General features: G+C 42.4%; 2 long non-coding RNA genes across 2 annotated transcripts in view; both read left to right on the forward strand.

The window, feature by feature from the left end:
• The window catches only part of LOC138146937 (uncharacterized), a 4,950-nt gene extending 1,476 nt beyond the window's left edge, over positions 1–3,474 (forward strand). Inside the window, exon 2 of the long non-coding RNA XR_011164654.1 lies at positions 3,091–3,474. This is a non-coding gene — a long non-coding RNA (uncharacterized lncRNA). The remainder of the gene's footprint in view (positions 1–3,090) is intronic.
• Positions 1–15,687, forward strand: part of LOC138146938 (uncharacterized) — a 209,890-nt gene that overhangs the window by 85,160 nt on the left and 109,043 nt on the right. The window contains exon 3 of the long non-coding RNA XR_011164655.1: positions 9,331–9,419. This is a non-coding gene — a long non-coding RNA (uncharacterized lncRNA). The remainder of the gene's footprint in view (positions 1–9,330; positions 9,420–15,687) is intronic.

The raw sequence follows: 15,687 nt of genomic DNA on the forward strand, positions 1-15,687 counted from the left end.
TGTGTGTGTGTGTGTGTGTGTGTGTGTGTGTGTGTGTGTGTGTGTGTGCCCGCGCGCGCGCGCGCCTGGCATTCTTGTTTTAGTGGCTCTCTGACGCTCACAAGTGGGGCCTTAAGATTACTCAGCAAAGTCGGGGAGCCCCAGTTGGGAAATCCTTGCAGGTGGGTGGAGAGAAAAACAATTGTGGGGGCTCTGCCAGGAGTCATTGAGGTGTGGGGCAGAGAAGGTCTTGATTTATCTTTGCATTTCTGTCAGCTAATGAGAAAGAAATGTCCCCAGATGGGACTGCCTTCAGGCGCTAATATACCCTCCTCGGTTGCAAACTGTCTCTCCTTCTTTGAGTCCATAAGGATCCTGCTTCCCGAAGAGATCTGTTCAGCCTTTGTCTGAGGCTCGTTATGGGACCGGGACCTAGGTGGATCCATGAGAGGCAATAGTTAATAAACTACTTGCACAGGGGGTTGAAAAACTATCCTAACCTATGTTCCCACACACATTACAGGGGATAAAGGTGGGAGAGGATGGGGGGGGGGGGAGGGGGTGGGCAGAAGCACGGGGGGGGGGGGGGGGGGGCATCCATCACTTAATCAACAAGCTTTCTTGAGGAAAAGCTAAGCTGTTCACTGAGACCCGAAAACTGGGCACAAAATGTTTAGTAATAGGATTTCATGGTATCTTTCAGATAGAAACCAGGGGGGAGTAATCTCCTTTTCATCTATGGGTCCCATAGGGTTCTTTATGACTTGTTTGTTACATGAAGCTCCTTTCATGATTTCTCCAGCTGCTAGGGCCTCCCCTCACACCCCAAATGATCCTGCACATATATTCATAGTTTATATATATTTTGTACTTATACAATGTCCCCAAAGTCTTAATAAAGTTTTAAGCTTTTAATCCATGTATTTACTTTACATCCCGTATTTGGTACTCTATGTATCTCTTGTCAGTCCCTCCAATAGAATGTAAGCCTCCTGAGGACAGGGATCGTTTCTCTTTCTCTTTATCCCCAGCATCTAGAACTGTATGTAATACTTAGTAAGTGCTTAATAAATGCTTGATGATTGTTGAAAGAGGGGATTACTAAAGGATGCTTAGACCAGATCCATCATCCTCAAAGCCCAAATAATTTTTTATTCTATACAAAAGCATTATAACTCCCCATTATTCCATTGGTCAAGGCCCCCCTTCCTTCCCAACCTGTTTTAAATTGTTCCTCTATTTAAATCCTCTCTTTTGGTCAAAATTACTTTCTCATGGTCCTTAAATATACATATATTTATATGTATGTATATACTTTCTGACCTTGTACCTTTGCTTACATGCCTCTGCTTAGAATCTTTCCCTTCTTTGCTTATCCAGATCATATCTATCCTTAAAAAAAATTCATATCCCCTGTTCTCCATGAAGCCTTTCCTAGAGACCTCAGTTTCTTTCTCTGTCTTCTTAAAATCCTAGAGTTCTTACTGTCTCTTCTACTCATTTGGGATTTAAGGTTTATGATTTCTTGGTTACTTTTTCTTTTTATTTGTATATCTTATTTTCTCAGCTAGACTATAACATAAGGTCCTTGTAAGCAAGTGTCTTATCTTATATTTCTTTACATCCACAGAGGTGCCTAAGTGCCTATGTAAGTAGGTGTTTAATAAATGTTTGCTGATTGTTATGGTCGAAAGGAAAAAAAAAATTAGGTCATTGCAGTATAGTTCCCCAAATCTGAGCATAGGCTCTCCCTTACTAGAGAGGGGAGACAGAATCTCACTCTGCCCCTTGTCTAATTCCCAAGGCACTAGAGCAAAACCCTGTTGCTGACTGTGAGCATACTCTCATCCGTAAATCACAGAGGGAGGGACTTAGCCTTGCCCAGAGGGAGGGACTTAGCCATGCCCAATTACGGAACAAATCGCTTGGCTCTGTCCTCTCCAACTCCCCTCCGCCAGCCTGGATGATTGGAAGTGGCCTTGGGACACATTCCAGAGAACTCACAGTGGTGCTTCATCTCTCCTTGCTTCCTGCTTCTCCTCTCTCCTACTCCTTTCTTTAGCCTAGCCTGGCCTAAGGCATTTGCTTTGCGGAAGTCTTACACACTTAAAAGTGTGGTTGTGAATAACACTGTGAGCTCCTTGAGAGCAGGGACTGTCTTTTGCCTCTTTTTTTTTTTGCATCTTCAACACTTAGTTCAGTGACTGGTACATAGTAGGCATTCGTAATAAATATTTATTGACTATTAAATTTCAATTCACCTTCCTGTGAGCCTGTTCTCCTGCAGGGGAAAAAAACTGAGCTGTGGTATATGGGAACTAGGAACCCTGGTTTTGGAGTCAAAGGACTCAAGTTTGAAACCTCACTCTATTATTTACTAGCTATGTGACCCTGGACGAGTTACTTTCTCTAGTCCTTGCCTTTATAAAATCTATAAATCAAGGAGGTTGGATTAGGTCAAATTTAGAGTTCTTTCTGTCTCTAAATCCTATGATAACTATAGTTTTTCTGGTTGCTCTTCCTCTCTCCTGCGGCAGTATGGAATAATAATATTATACTCATATTTAGATAATGCTTTCAAGTTTGCAATGCCCTTTACATATATACACATATATGTGTGTGTATATATTTGAAACTCCCAATGACCCTGTAAAGTAGTTGCTTTCATTATTGCTATTCATTCATTGCTATCATCTCCATTTACAGAAGAAACAACTGAAGCTTAGAGAGATTAAATGTAATGGAGCTAGAATGGTCTGTGGGGGCCAGTCTTTGACACATGCACAGATACTTTCTGTCTGGGTCCAACCTAAACAAGTGGAAACTTAGGGGAGCCTGTTTCTGGTCTTGAGTGTTCTGTAATGATATCTTCTAATTGGCTATGGAGCAAGAAGAACTGAGGAATTGCTCAGGAATTGCTGAACTGAATATACATACTAGAGGTGCAGTCTGACCATCTCTCATCCTCTCTTAGGTGGCTTTGAGTGAGGAGGCCTAGTTTGGTGGGGGTTGGGGGGTGGGGGTGGGGAGGAATAGCTAGTCAAATTTCCCACCTAACCATATAGTCCATATGCCTTTATTTCTTTGTCTTAATTCTTTCCTGATCTTAAGGTGATAAGCATTCTGAGATGAAAGTACCCAGATACTTCTGGAGAGCCAGAGGTCCCTCAGAGATCCCACTAGCAACTGGAGTCATTAACTAAGTGCAGATATTGACGTTGCCAGGTCTGCAGAGACTGCAGGATGGCAGTTGGATGATCCAGCCTAGCAGGAGATGACCAGCAGAGCTCTGCACCCAAGGGAGACTTCCTTCCAGAACTAGGAGACAGAAGGCATTCCTTGGGCACACACTCTCTACACGTGCACCTCAGTACCATGATACTTTAATCCTGATCCTTCTCTCTCAAGGGACGCTGTGTGTGCAAGGGGAGAGGTGCCTCTTACTTGGGAGGTGTTTTGTTTCAGCTGTTCTTCTTAGTAAAGCCATTTCCTATGAGTTAATTGGATTCATTTGGGGTTCTCTTTTGGGGAGGGGCTTATGACAGACCATCCTTTATCCCCTTCCTGATTCTGCTTCTGACTCTCCTGACTTTGACACTGTGACTCTCCCTGCCCCTGACTTTCAGCTCCCTTTTTTATATGTGGTCTTCCCCAGCTGGAATATAAAACTCCAGGAGGGCACACTGCCTTTATTTTGGCTTGTATTTGAATCCTGAGCATTTAATGTGGTGCTTGGCACATAGTAAATATTTAATAAGTGCTCATTGACTTGTTTTGTTGCCTTGATTGATTGACAAGGGGAGCCCATTGGTAGGGGCTTGTGAGTGACAGCAGTAGAAACCCCAGACTCTCAGTTAACATAAACACTGACTAGGCGTGATCATTCCCTTCTTGAGAATTCTGATCATAAATTGTGGGTGCAGGTTAGGGGAGAGGCTCCAGACAGGGTGCTAACTAAGGACTTTGCTCATGATCACAGCCTCAGCTTATGTCTTTCAGCCTCCAAGTTCACCATCTATCCTTGGTGTTGTGAATAGTGCTTAACTAGGAGTCAAGAAAACCTGGAATTGAATCCAGTTTCAGAGATTTACTAGCTGAGTGACCCAGGAGGAAGTAATTTAACCTCCCTTAGCCTCATTTTCTTCATCTGTACAGTGGCAATAATAATAGCTCCTACTGCACAGGGTTGTTGTGAAGATTAAGCAAGGTAATGATTGTAAAATGCTTTGTGAGCCTTAGAGTTCTGCCTGGACACTGGATGTATATATATGTGAGTTATTCCTATCACTAATCTGTGGTCTCATGACAGCAGATCCCAGTGTTTTGCCCCACAAGTCAAAGCACAAGCCTAAAGTGGGGATGGGACCTGGCAGATGGGATATGGGGCATCTTACTTCATTTGACAGCTTCTGAGGGAACTGCAGTTCTGATGTTCTAATGAACAATTTCCAGTTGAGGAAACCGGAAATGCAGGAAAATAGCACCATCCAGGGAATTCCTCTCAGCCCAGAGGAAGAGCATAAAAACCATAAATAATTTAGCTGCAATTAAAGTCCAATGTAGGTAGCTTTCTTTATAGATAGATCCATGCTCACAAGGCAGAAATCAGACAGGATCTCAAAGGGTCAAATGATAAAATTTGACCTAAGTATTCCCCTTCCCCCTGTTGCCCTAGCATATGTGTGTATACCCATATAATATATATATATGTATGTATATATATGTATATATATTATTCTCCTATACCAATCATAGTATTGCCACCATAAATGAAAATCCCTCTTCCCTGTAATGTCCTTTGCTAGCCTTAGCTTCATTCCACTCCTCCTGTGTGGTTCCACTCCACTAGCCTTTTCCTCTGGGCCCTTTGGCATACTTTATTTGCCATCTCAACTTAAAAAAAAAGTCCTTTATATCTTCTTTGCTTAAATGAAACCTGGTTTTTCCCCATGGCCTTACTATACTTGAAATCCTTTCCAGTTGAAGGTTCTCCTTCTCCCACTACCCCCTGACTCACAAATTAAGGAGCAAGGGGTAGACATTTTCTTTGCTTACCATTGCAACTTCCAGACCATACTTCAAAAATCTTTAAAAGTTTGCTAGTGATCACCTATCTATTTGCTGGATGCCATTGGTGGCCCTTTGTTCAGTCTTCTCATTCTCCTCAACCTCATCTCCGTATTAATTTACACGGCCCACCACACTTTCCATAGAATTCTCCTCAGCTCCAGCCTCTCTCTTGTCCTAGTTCCTTGTTTCTGGCTGCCTCTTAAATATCTCTGCCTCAATGTCCATCCAAAAGCACCTCAGATCCAACACTTGTTTAAAACCAAACACACCACCTTCCCTTTCAAATAAGTTTCCCCTCCTCTCTTCACTATTTCTATACATTTTATTGGCATTTTCTGAGATGCCCAGGCTTGAAGCCACTGAGTCATATTTGACTCTGTCTTCCCTCCACTCCCACCTGACATCTAATTAGTTACCCATTCTGATCAATCCTGCCTCTGAAATATATCCCACATCCCTTTTCACTTTTTTAGACAGACCCAATTAAGAGGGAGCAGCTGGGTGGAGCAGGATATAGAGTGACAGGCCTAGAGTCAGGAAGACTCATCTTCCTGAGTTCAAATCTAGCCTCAGACACTTATTAGCTTATGACCCTGGGCAAGTCACTTAGCCCTGCTTGCCTCAGTTCCTCGCCATAAGATAGGGAGGGAAATGGCAAACCATTCCAGTGTCTTTATCAAGAAAGCCCCAAGTGAGGTCACAAAGAGTTGGATACAAGTGAAAACAACTGGACAACAACCACAATGAAGAGAGTTGGCCTTGGAACCATGAAATCTTGAGTTTAAGAGATGGCTGATACATGGGGGCTCTGTGTGACCTTGACCGAGGACCCGGGATTGGCTCCGGCCTCGGATACTTGGCATCCACACAAAATAACTGGCTGTGTAACCTTGAGCAAGTTACTTAACCCCAATTGCTTTTTTTTTTTTTTCTATTTGTCAAATCTTTATTGGGTAAGTGGGGAAAGTTGGTAGAGTCCAGTTTAGTCCTTCTTGGCAGCAGCCTTCCTCATGGCAGCTAGGACATTGCTGAGCTCCTCTCTCTTCTTCTTGGCTCGGATGTGATCATATGATCACATATGATCATAGCTTTTGAGCTAGAAAGGATCTTAAAGGCCATTGGACTCAATGCCCTCATTTTACAGATGAGAAAACAAAGACCCAGATAATATTCCAAGGTCACAAAGGTTGCAAGGCTATAGTTTAAACCAGGACTAAAATTTGAATGAAGGTCTTTTGACTTCCAACATCCTTTACACATATCAGTGCAATGATTTAACCTCTCTGTGCCCCAGGCAACTAAGACTGAGTTGAAAATGAGTTGCCAGGTGGCTAGGTGGCGCAGTGAGTAAAAGCACCAGCCCTGGAGGACCCAAGTTCGGTTCTGGCCTCAGACACTTAACACCCACATACACACACAAAAACTAGCTGTGTTACCTTGGGCAAGCTACTTAACCCCAATTGCCCTCGGAAAAAGCAAAAAAAAAAAAAAGACTTGCCATTTTGTGTCCTTGGAGGGAATTCCTATACTGGGAGCCCCCATACTAATGAAGTATTATTATTCATGCTGTTGAATTGCTATTTTGATCTTGGTGGTCATGAGAGAAGGCAGGAAAATATATTCTTTCTTGGCACTGGTAGGGGGAGGATTGATACCATTCTCTTGATCACATATTGCTAGAAGACAAAAAGGTGGGTAAATAATTCCCTCAATATATAAGATCCACAATTTTTAATATTTTCATTGTAGTAAAGAGCTTTTGATCTGAAGTCACAGGCTCAGGGTTCAAATCTCCCCTCTTTCAGATTGTATAACCTTGGAATCATTTACTCTTTCTGAGACTCAGTTTCCTTACCTGTAAAATAGGGGAATAGGACTAGATAGTTTCTAAGGTCCCTTACACCTACAAACCCATGGCCTATGATGATATAAACCAAACCATGCCTTCCACGCCACCCCCCACCCCCCAGGTAGTGTGATGACGTTGTACTCTTTAATATAACATATTGTAGTATTTAGTGTTAATCCATATCCCCTAAAAACAAAAACAGGGGTGTTGTTGTTGTTGAGTCATTTCAGCTGGGTTTGACTCTCCGTAACCCCATTTGGGGTTTTCTTGGCAAAGATATTGGAGGGGTTTGCCTTTCCTTCTCCAGATCATTTTACAGATGAGGAAACTGAGGCAAACAGGGTAAACAGGTCCAGACTTACAAAGCCAGTAAGTGTCTGAGGCCAGATTTGAACTTGGGTCTTCCTGACTCCAGGCCACCTAGCTGCCCTCAAACAGAGTAAATTATAATAAATGGGTGACAAACTAAAGGGGGAGGGAAGCTGTGTTTGTTATATTTGTTATCTGTCCCAGTCTGAGCCTCGATGACTTCAGTCAATCAGGAAAAGAGTGGGATATAACTCAAATGTAAGTGAATATAAACTAAAACCCAAGCTAGATTGAAAGCAGGTATTTCTGAGTCCCCAACTCTGAGGGGCTATGATGGAGTCAGGAAGCAGGAAATAGAAACTGAAATTCAATCCGGGGAGGTCAACAGACAAGTCTGTTGTCCAGAGACAAGATTCATGGTGGACGTGTAGATGAGTTGACTTGGTCATGGCAGAAGTTCTTCATTCTCTGCTTCACCTGATCTGACCTGATGTGAAGGGTCTCACCTGGGCCAACCAAGGCATGGTACCACTTCTTGCAGTAGGAGTCATCAGTCAGCATAGTATATATAGCATTTTCACGGATCTGTAGACTGTATCATCTTATGGAAGAGGTTGGGATCCTCAGACCCATTCATTTATATTTCTATGTTTGGAACATGCCACGGGCCTGATTATCTGATTCCTGGAATGTACAAATCTGGGCTCATACTCCATTCTTCCACTGTACCAGGCTATCAGTTCTTGGTCTCCAAAAGTTTCTTTTAATGAATTGTTCATTTTGTTCCAAATTAAATTGAAGAATGTCGGCACCTCTGAACAATCTGGAGTCTGGTTTAGAGTTTGTAGGATCATGGAATCCTAGATTTATAGCTAGAAGGGACCTGAGAGGCCATTGCGTAGAGCCCTGTCATTCTGCATATGGGGAAACTGAGTCAGAGAAGTTAAGTGACTTACCCAGAGTCATATAGCTAGGATATGTCAGAAGCAGGTCTTCCTGATTTCAGATACTGTGCTACCTAGCACCATCCACATCAAAGCAATTGGTACTTATTAATTAGGCCCTTTCCTAGGCAGTGGGATACAAATCAAAACAAAAACCACGGGGACACTTAACACTTACTAGCCATGTGACCTTGGGCAAGTCACTTAACCCCAATTGCCCTGCCTTCCCCTCTTCAAAAAGCAAAAAAAAACAACCCAACAACCCCAAAAACCCCAAAACCATTACCTACCCTCAATGAGTTTACATTCTACAGAGATCCAAAGGCAGGAAGTGAGGGCCCAACTAGAAGAAGTAGGCATGGTCAGATAAGCACAAAGGAGCAGAATTGCTTGGGCATGTAGGTCCTATTAGGCCACAGAATTCCCAAAGGCGTTAGCTGTTAGGCCCTGCTGTGAATGATTAAAATGGCTAGAAGCACCTGTAAGAAAGTCTCTGGGAACTGAGAAGGCCCCAAGGTGCTTTGAAGGTTACAGAGGCAGGATCTGTGTACTAGCTGTTGCAGGTCCTTAACATGGCACCATCTCCCATTTTGCACATAATAAATACTGTCGGATGGCATGGCTGGCCTCAACTTTGTGCTGAGCCTGGAGCAGGCCCAGAGAGCAGGGGTGGGGCTTCTCTGGATCATCAGAGAAACACAAAGGGCCTCCCTGGGACAAGCAGGAGGGGATGGCTGACTGGGGGAGGTCCTGGGACAGTCACCCAATCCAGAGTCCAAGCAGCTGCAAATGAAAGACAGACCCAGAAGGCAAAGGCAAACACTCAATCATCCTTCAGAGCCAAGAAATTCTGGCTAGAAACTTTACAACAGAGGAGAGGCACTGGGAAATGCTTGAAAACCAAGTGAGGCCCTTGTAACGTTAGACTCCTGTCAAAAAGGGATTTGGGCCAAACCCCCGTCTCCCCTCCTGGCAGAAACACCCAAACTGAGTTGAACTAAGAGGGCCAGGGAAAGTGGCGAAGGATCCTGAGGAGGGAGTCACCAGGAAGAGAAAATCTCACAGGGTTGTAATCTTCACCCTTCTGTCTCCCAAGACACAGAGGGAAGTTTGGCCAGCACTCTTGAACAGCAAGACTGGAAAGGAGAGATGGCAAATCTTTTTCTTTTTTTTTTTCAGACAGAGCCCAGCAACCTGGACTCCACTGGTGAATATACACAAAAGTTTGTTGTGGAAATGAGACATGAGGCAACTCTGGATCTGGCCAGGTACCAATGACTGTGAATACAAAAACCCCACTCCCATTTGCAGAAGAAGATGTTGAGAAACTTGGAGAAAAAAGTTTGGAGATACAGACCCTTGGTCCACAGGCATTGAGCCATGGCTGAGACATAAGCAGACCCATTGAACACAGCTAAGAAATCATCCTGCTTTGAGGGACAGGTTACTGCATTTACAGAATTTGAATGCTTTTCAACTTTATAATTTCCTTACCCCTTTTTGGAGAGTCTTATAAAAAAAAAGGCAGAGAATGTTCTACAGGAAGGTCATTTTCCAGAGGTTGGAGTAGAGACAGTGAATTGATAAGCATCTGTGAAGTATTTATTGTATCTCAGATGTTGTGCTAAGCACCAGGGATACAAATAATAAATAAAAGCAGTGTCCCTGCCCTTAAAGGAGCGCTCCCTGTGATAGAAGAGAAAAGATGCAAAGAACTATGTACATACATTATATGTTTGGTATGAGAGGAATGTAATCCCAGAAGGGAAGTCACTTGCTTTGGAGGAGACTAGGAAAGGCTTGCTGTGGAGGGTGAGATTTGAGCAGGATCCTGAAGGGAACTAGGAAGCAGAGGGAGATCATACAAGGCACAGAATACCTATGCACAGCCAGGGCAAAGCTCGAGTCAGGAGGTGGAATGTGACATGAACAGAACAAAAAAGAGGCCAGTGTAGCTGAATTGTAGAATACTTGGAGAGGAGCAAGATGAACGAAGAAGACTGAACACACAGGGATGAGCTAGGTTGTGAAAGGCCTTCAATGCTAAAGACAGTATTTATCTGCAGAGCCTAGAAGTAATGTGAAGTCGTTAAGTAATGTGAAGGCAATATGGCAGAATGTTAAGGGGGTCTGACAGTCATTTTATGGAGTTTGTGCTCTAGTCTTATGTAATGGAAAAGGTTCTAGATTTGGAATTAGAAAATATACAAAGGCATTTATCTGTAAAAGGAAGATAATAACAGTATCCACCTTGCAGGGTTATTGTGAGGATCAAATGAGATAACATTGGTAAAAAGAGCTTAGCGTAGGGCTTGGCACATAGTGGTTACAATATAAAAGATTATTCTCTTTCCCATGTCTTCACATTCTGGATCTAACATTCATGTGAGCTTGAGTAAGCAGTATACTTCGCTGGACTATAATAAAACAGATTAGACTAGAATTCAGGGGTGGGGGATTTCTTCTGTGAAGTTTGGATTCAGTTAAAGGGCCACACTTGAGGACCTAAAAGGCCACATGTGTCCTCAAGGCCACAGGTTCCCCACCCCTGGACCCAATGTCTTCTAAGGCTAACATTCCACGATCTAATCAGTTTAAATTTTACCTCTAAAATTGAATGCTCTATAATTATAATAACCAAGCTTATCCCTGAAGAAAAAAATGAGGAATCTTTCTCTATTTTCATCATGGGGGCCTGGGGGATGGGGTGAAGGTGGGGGGGGGTTACAGGTATGGAATGTTATAAATATAGTGAGATGTGTTGATTGATTTTGCTGAACTATCTTACCAAAAAAAAACCCCATACAAAGCCTTATAATTGTAAAATAACTCATAATTTTGTTGTTCAATCATTTCAGACTCTGTGACACCTTTGGAGATTTTCTTGGCGAAGATACTGGAGTGGTCTGACATTTCTTTTTCTAGCTCATTTTACAGATGAGGAAACTGAGGTAGAGTTAAGTAACTTGCCCAGGGTCACACAGCTAGTAAGTGTCTGAGGTCAAATACATAGTGTGTGTATATAATATTTGCATCTTGTCTCTTCTATTACTATGAGAACTTCTCAATAAGTCTTTCTAACTCCAGACCTGGCACTCTACCCACTCAGCCACCTAGCTGCCCCTATAGTATATTATCTTATAAAAATAACTATTTTATAAAAAAAAAAACAACAATCACAGAACTTTGGTAGGAGGGAAAGTTTGCTGGGCAGTAGGGAAGGGATATATTTGAAAATGAATGTGATCTGACCTGATCAATAACTTTGTGACCTTGGGGAAAATGTTTAACATCTCTGGGCCTCAGTTTTATCATCTGTAAAATGAGCATGTTTGATTAGTTGACTTCTAAGGTCCCTTATAGCTCTGGCTCAGATGATCTTATCAGTTTCCCCATTCCTTTATTTTTGGGCCTAAGGCTAACATTCTATGATCATATTCAGTTTAAATTTTACCTCTAAAACTGAATGCCCTGTAATCATAATAACCATTATCTATTATTGCTACTGTTTCTTTTTAGCCATGCATTCTAGAGGCAGCTCTAGCTCAGCTTAGACCAATGCCCTCATTTTGTAAGTAGTACCCCCTCTGCAGCAACTGTCCAAACTGGGCACTAACACTCAAGGTTAAGGGCACCCAGAGAGCAAATGACTACTTCTTCCCTTAAAGTTGTAGGGGTATTCCTGAGGATATGAATTTCTTACACTCTAGATTTTGAGCCCCTACTGGTGTGTATGAATTCAGAAGCTAATTAATTAGTCAGCCATACTCTAATAGCTTTTAGAAAATGGATTTACGAAGAAGGGATAGTAAGAACATTTTCAACCAAATATCCTACCCCCTCCAAAGTCTAGCATATACTCTCTCACAAATACACACAAAGTCCATGGGCAGAGTGAGCAATAAGTTAAAGTATGATGGTACTTATCCATATGTATAAATAATACATGTGGCAAAAGGGTACCTCTCAATTCCTGACTCTTTTGTGTAGTCCTCGTGAAGTTTGTTGTGGGGCTTAGTGTCAGTGATGGTGAGCGGCTCCTCTGGTCTGGTTCCTCAAAGACTGTAGCATCTCTGCTGGACAGGTCAGTCCTCTACCAGGCTGGGAATGATCTGGGCCAATCTGTGCTAGTCTACTTCTCCACTGGGTCAGGCAGCTCTACTGCTTCTGGGACTCTTTTCCTGAAGCCCCTGCCCTCCTTGGGTGACCATCCTCCTCCCTCTATTTACAGCTGTCTCCACTGCTGTTGACTAGTACCATTGGTTAAGACGACTGTTACCATCTCTGGTTGCCAATGGGACTTTTAGACATTCCACACTCATAGGATTGTGGTCTGGACACACCCTCCTCAAATACCCCTTCACCTAAGATCAGGAGAGAATGAAAACAAGAGAAACAGAGGCAGCCATCTATTCCTGAATAGTGACCAGAGAGATAGATGGCACTTCCACCCTTCTTGACTCTGGACAGCTCAGAATCCTGCCACCTTGCAGTTTTACAGGGAAGAAACAGAGAAATAGGCAGGTTATCTTCTGAAACCCATCATCATCAGAGGTCATAGAGTAAGTCCAGTTAGATGAGGCCTCAACATGGTTCTGTTGTGTCAATTAAGAAGAGAGAACAAAAGAAGGTTAGGGGGAAATTATCTTATGTAGTCAATCAAATAGATATATAAATAATCAAATAGATATATGCAAACAAGGAGGAGGGCTTGGGGCAGAGCTGACAATACTTGAACCTTACTCTTATCTAAACTGGTCAAAAGAAGGAAAATACATGAACACACAGTTGGGTTTAAAAATGTATTCCACTTAACAGGGAAATAGGAGGGAAAAGTGAGGGGAGGAGAGGAAGTTAGAAGGAGGTGGATCAAGGGAGAGATCAATCCTAAGAAAAGCAAACTCTAAAGGTGAACAAAAATATTGATAGCTCTTTTTGAGATAGCAAAAATGGGAATCTGAGGGTGTACCCACACATTGGGCAATGGATGAACAAGTTATGGCATAATAAATATGATAGAATACTATTGTGCTGAACTCTTTTTTTTGTGGAGGGGGCAAGGTAGGGCAGTCGGGGTTTAGTGACTTGACTAAGGTCACAAGGCTAGTAAGTGTTAAATGTCTGAGGCTGGATTTGAACTCAGGTCCTCCTGACTCCAGGGCCGGTACTCTTTTCACTGTGCCACCTAGCCACCCCTTCATCAGCATAATGACTAGCCATGATTCAAGAGGACTACTAATGAAACAAGCTATTCCACCTCTCCTTAGAAAAGGTGAAGGACTCAGAATACAGAATGGGACAAACTTTTTTTTCAACATGACCAATGTGGGAATTTGTTTTGATTGACTATATATGCTTTGTAATGGGTTTAGTTTTTCTTGTGTTCTCAATGGGAGACAGGATTGGAGTGGGATAATGAGGAGGGTGTGTCCAGACCACAATCCTATGAGTGTGGGATGTCTAAAAGTCCCACTGGCAACCAGAGGTGGTAGTAGTAGTCTTAACCAGTGGTAATGGTCAACAGCAATGGAGATAGCTGTAAACATAGGCTGATTAACATAGATAAACAGACAGACAGACAGACATACAGACAGACAGATAGATAGATAGATAGATAAAGATAGACAGATAAAAAGAAATAGACAGGTCATCCCTTTTGTATGCACACACTCTTCCGAGGAGTCAATATTCCTTCCTGCTCTATCATCAATTAAGAGACTTTTCACTACCACACGGTACCAACCCTTGAGTCATTCACATGGTTGCTTGGTCTGAAACCAGGCAAAGAATATTAAGAAGTGACATCAAGTTTCAGTCCACCCCCATCACATGCAGATGAAGATACTGAGGTTCAGAGGGGTCAAGTGTCAAATTGTGTTAAATTTCTGGGAGTCAAACACCAGTGGGCTGGGAGTAGAAGGAAAGATGAGAGAGGCCTGGGAAAAGTGGATCCATGTACAAAGTCCTGGAGGGCAACCTAACCCATGGGCAGTTTGCCCTAAGAAGGGCTATCCTCCATCACTGCTCCCTTCTCCTCCCTCCTGTTGCCTTCTCCTATCCCAAGCCAGAATTGAATCCCAAGGGAGGATTTGGGATGGAAAGTATGTATTTTCTTTCCTTTTTCTTTTTTTAAATCAGAGAGTCTTTTCCCCTCCATTTTTCTCCTTTTACAACTGTACCTAAATAGAATGGTTGTTTGCATTAGGGAGATGTTTAAAGCTCTGTGGCCTTGGAATATAGGTGGAAAAAACTTAAAAGAAATGGAAAGGACTGCATATGTGGGGTACAGGACCTCAAGTATATTTTGGAACCTGCTTGCATTCATATCCTACTAAAAAAAACCAACAACTAGAAAGAAAATCCTGGAAGTTTTCATTTCTTGTACCTTCCCACACTTTCCATGGTCTGCAAAGCCTTTGCATTGCTATTATAAATTCCATTTCCTCAATCAGGCCAAGACCAGAGCTGGGCTATTGTAGTCTACATAGACAGGCTCATGACAAACATGAATCCCGATGCACCCCAGGATCAAAATCAATCTCTATCGCAGAGTCAGACAGCCAGTTAATAAACATTCATTAAGCTCCTACTATGTGCCGGGCACTGTGTTGTGTGTTGGAGGATAATTTGGTTAGGAAATGGGACCAGAAAATCCCAATGTTGAAGAAGGTTATCCCTAGTTCCCTTCTATGTCCCCTTTATTTTTAAATGTTTTTAACATTTGATATCTTTTGTTTTTATGTCACCTCACTTCCACTATATTCTTTCCTCTCTTCCTCCTGGAATGAGATCCCTTATCACAAAGAATAACAAAAGCAGAAACAAAAAACAAGAGAGAAATGACTTGGCTATGAGTCCTCTGGTAGCTCTATCTCTGGTTTCTCTGGATTATAGGGTCATGGATCTGGAGCTCAAAGGGACCCTTGAGGTTGTTTAGGCCAACACACTCATCTTGTAAGCAGTACCCCCTCTGCAGTTACTCTCCAGACTGGGCACTAACACTCAAGGTTAAGGGTGCAGAATATCAAGGGTGGAATGTCAGGGTTCAGTCCACCCCCATTATATGCAGATGAGAATACTGGGGAAAAAAAAACAGTTGAGCAAAAATAACCAATGCATCAACCAAGTTTGATGTATGTGGTGTGTAGTGTTCCATACCCATACTCCCCAACTTCTGCAAAGAAAAAAAAGGATCTTCAATATTTTCTCCCATTTCAATGCTCCTTCTTTCCCAGAATCCTGGACTGTTCATCTCCAGGTACCCATCCTACATGGTTACAGATCTTAGTCAAAGTGTCAGCAGAGAACAGCTTAAGGTGTTATCTCCTCCTTCTAGGGGTGATTTGGGACTCAGGAAGACTTAAACTCCTTCAAGACACAGGAATAAATTTCTTTCTTTTTTTCTTTCTTTGTTTCTTTGTTTCTTTGTTTCTTTCTTTGTTTCTTTCTTTCTTCTTTCTTTCTTTCTTTCTTTCTTTCTTTCTTTCTTTCTTTCTTTCTTTCTTTCTTTCTTTCTTTCTTTCTTTCTTTCTTTCT

The sequence above is a fragment of the Petaurus breviceps genome, unplaced genomic scaffold (assembly GCF_028583685.1).
Source record: "Petaurus breviceps papuanus isolate PSGF00001 unplaced genomic scaffold, PetGlider_PUasm1.0 90775, whole genome shotgun sequence".
NCBI classification, from domain to species: domain Eukaryota; kingdom Metazoa; phylum Chordata; class Mammalia; order Diprotodontia; family Petauridae; genus Petaurus; species Petaurus breviceps.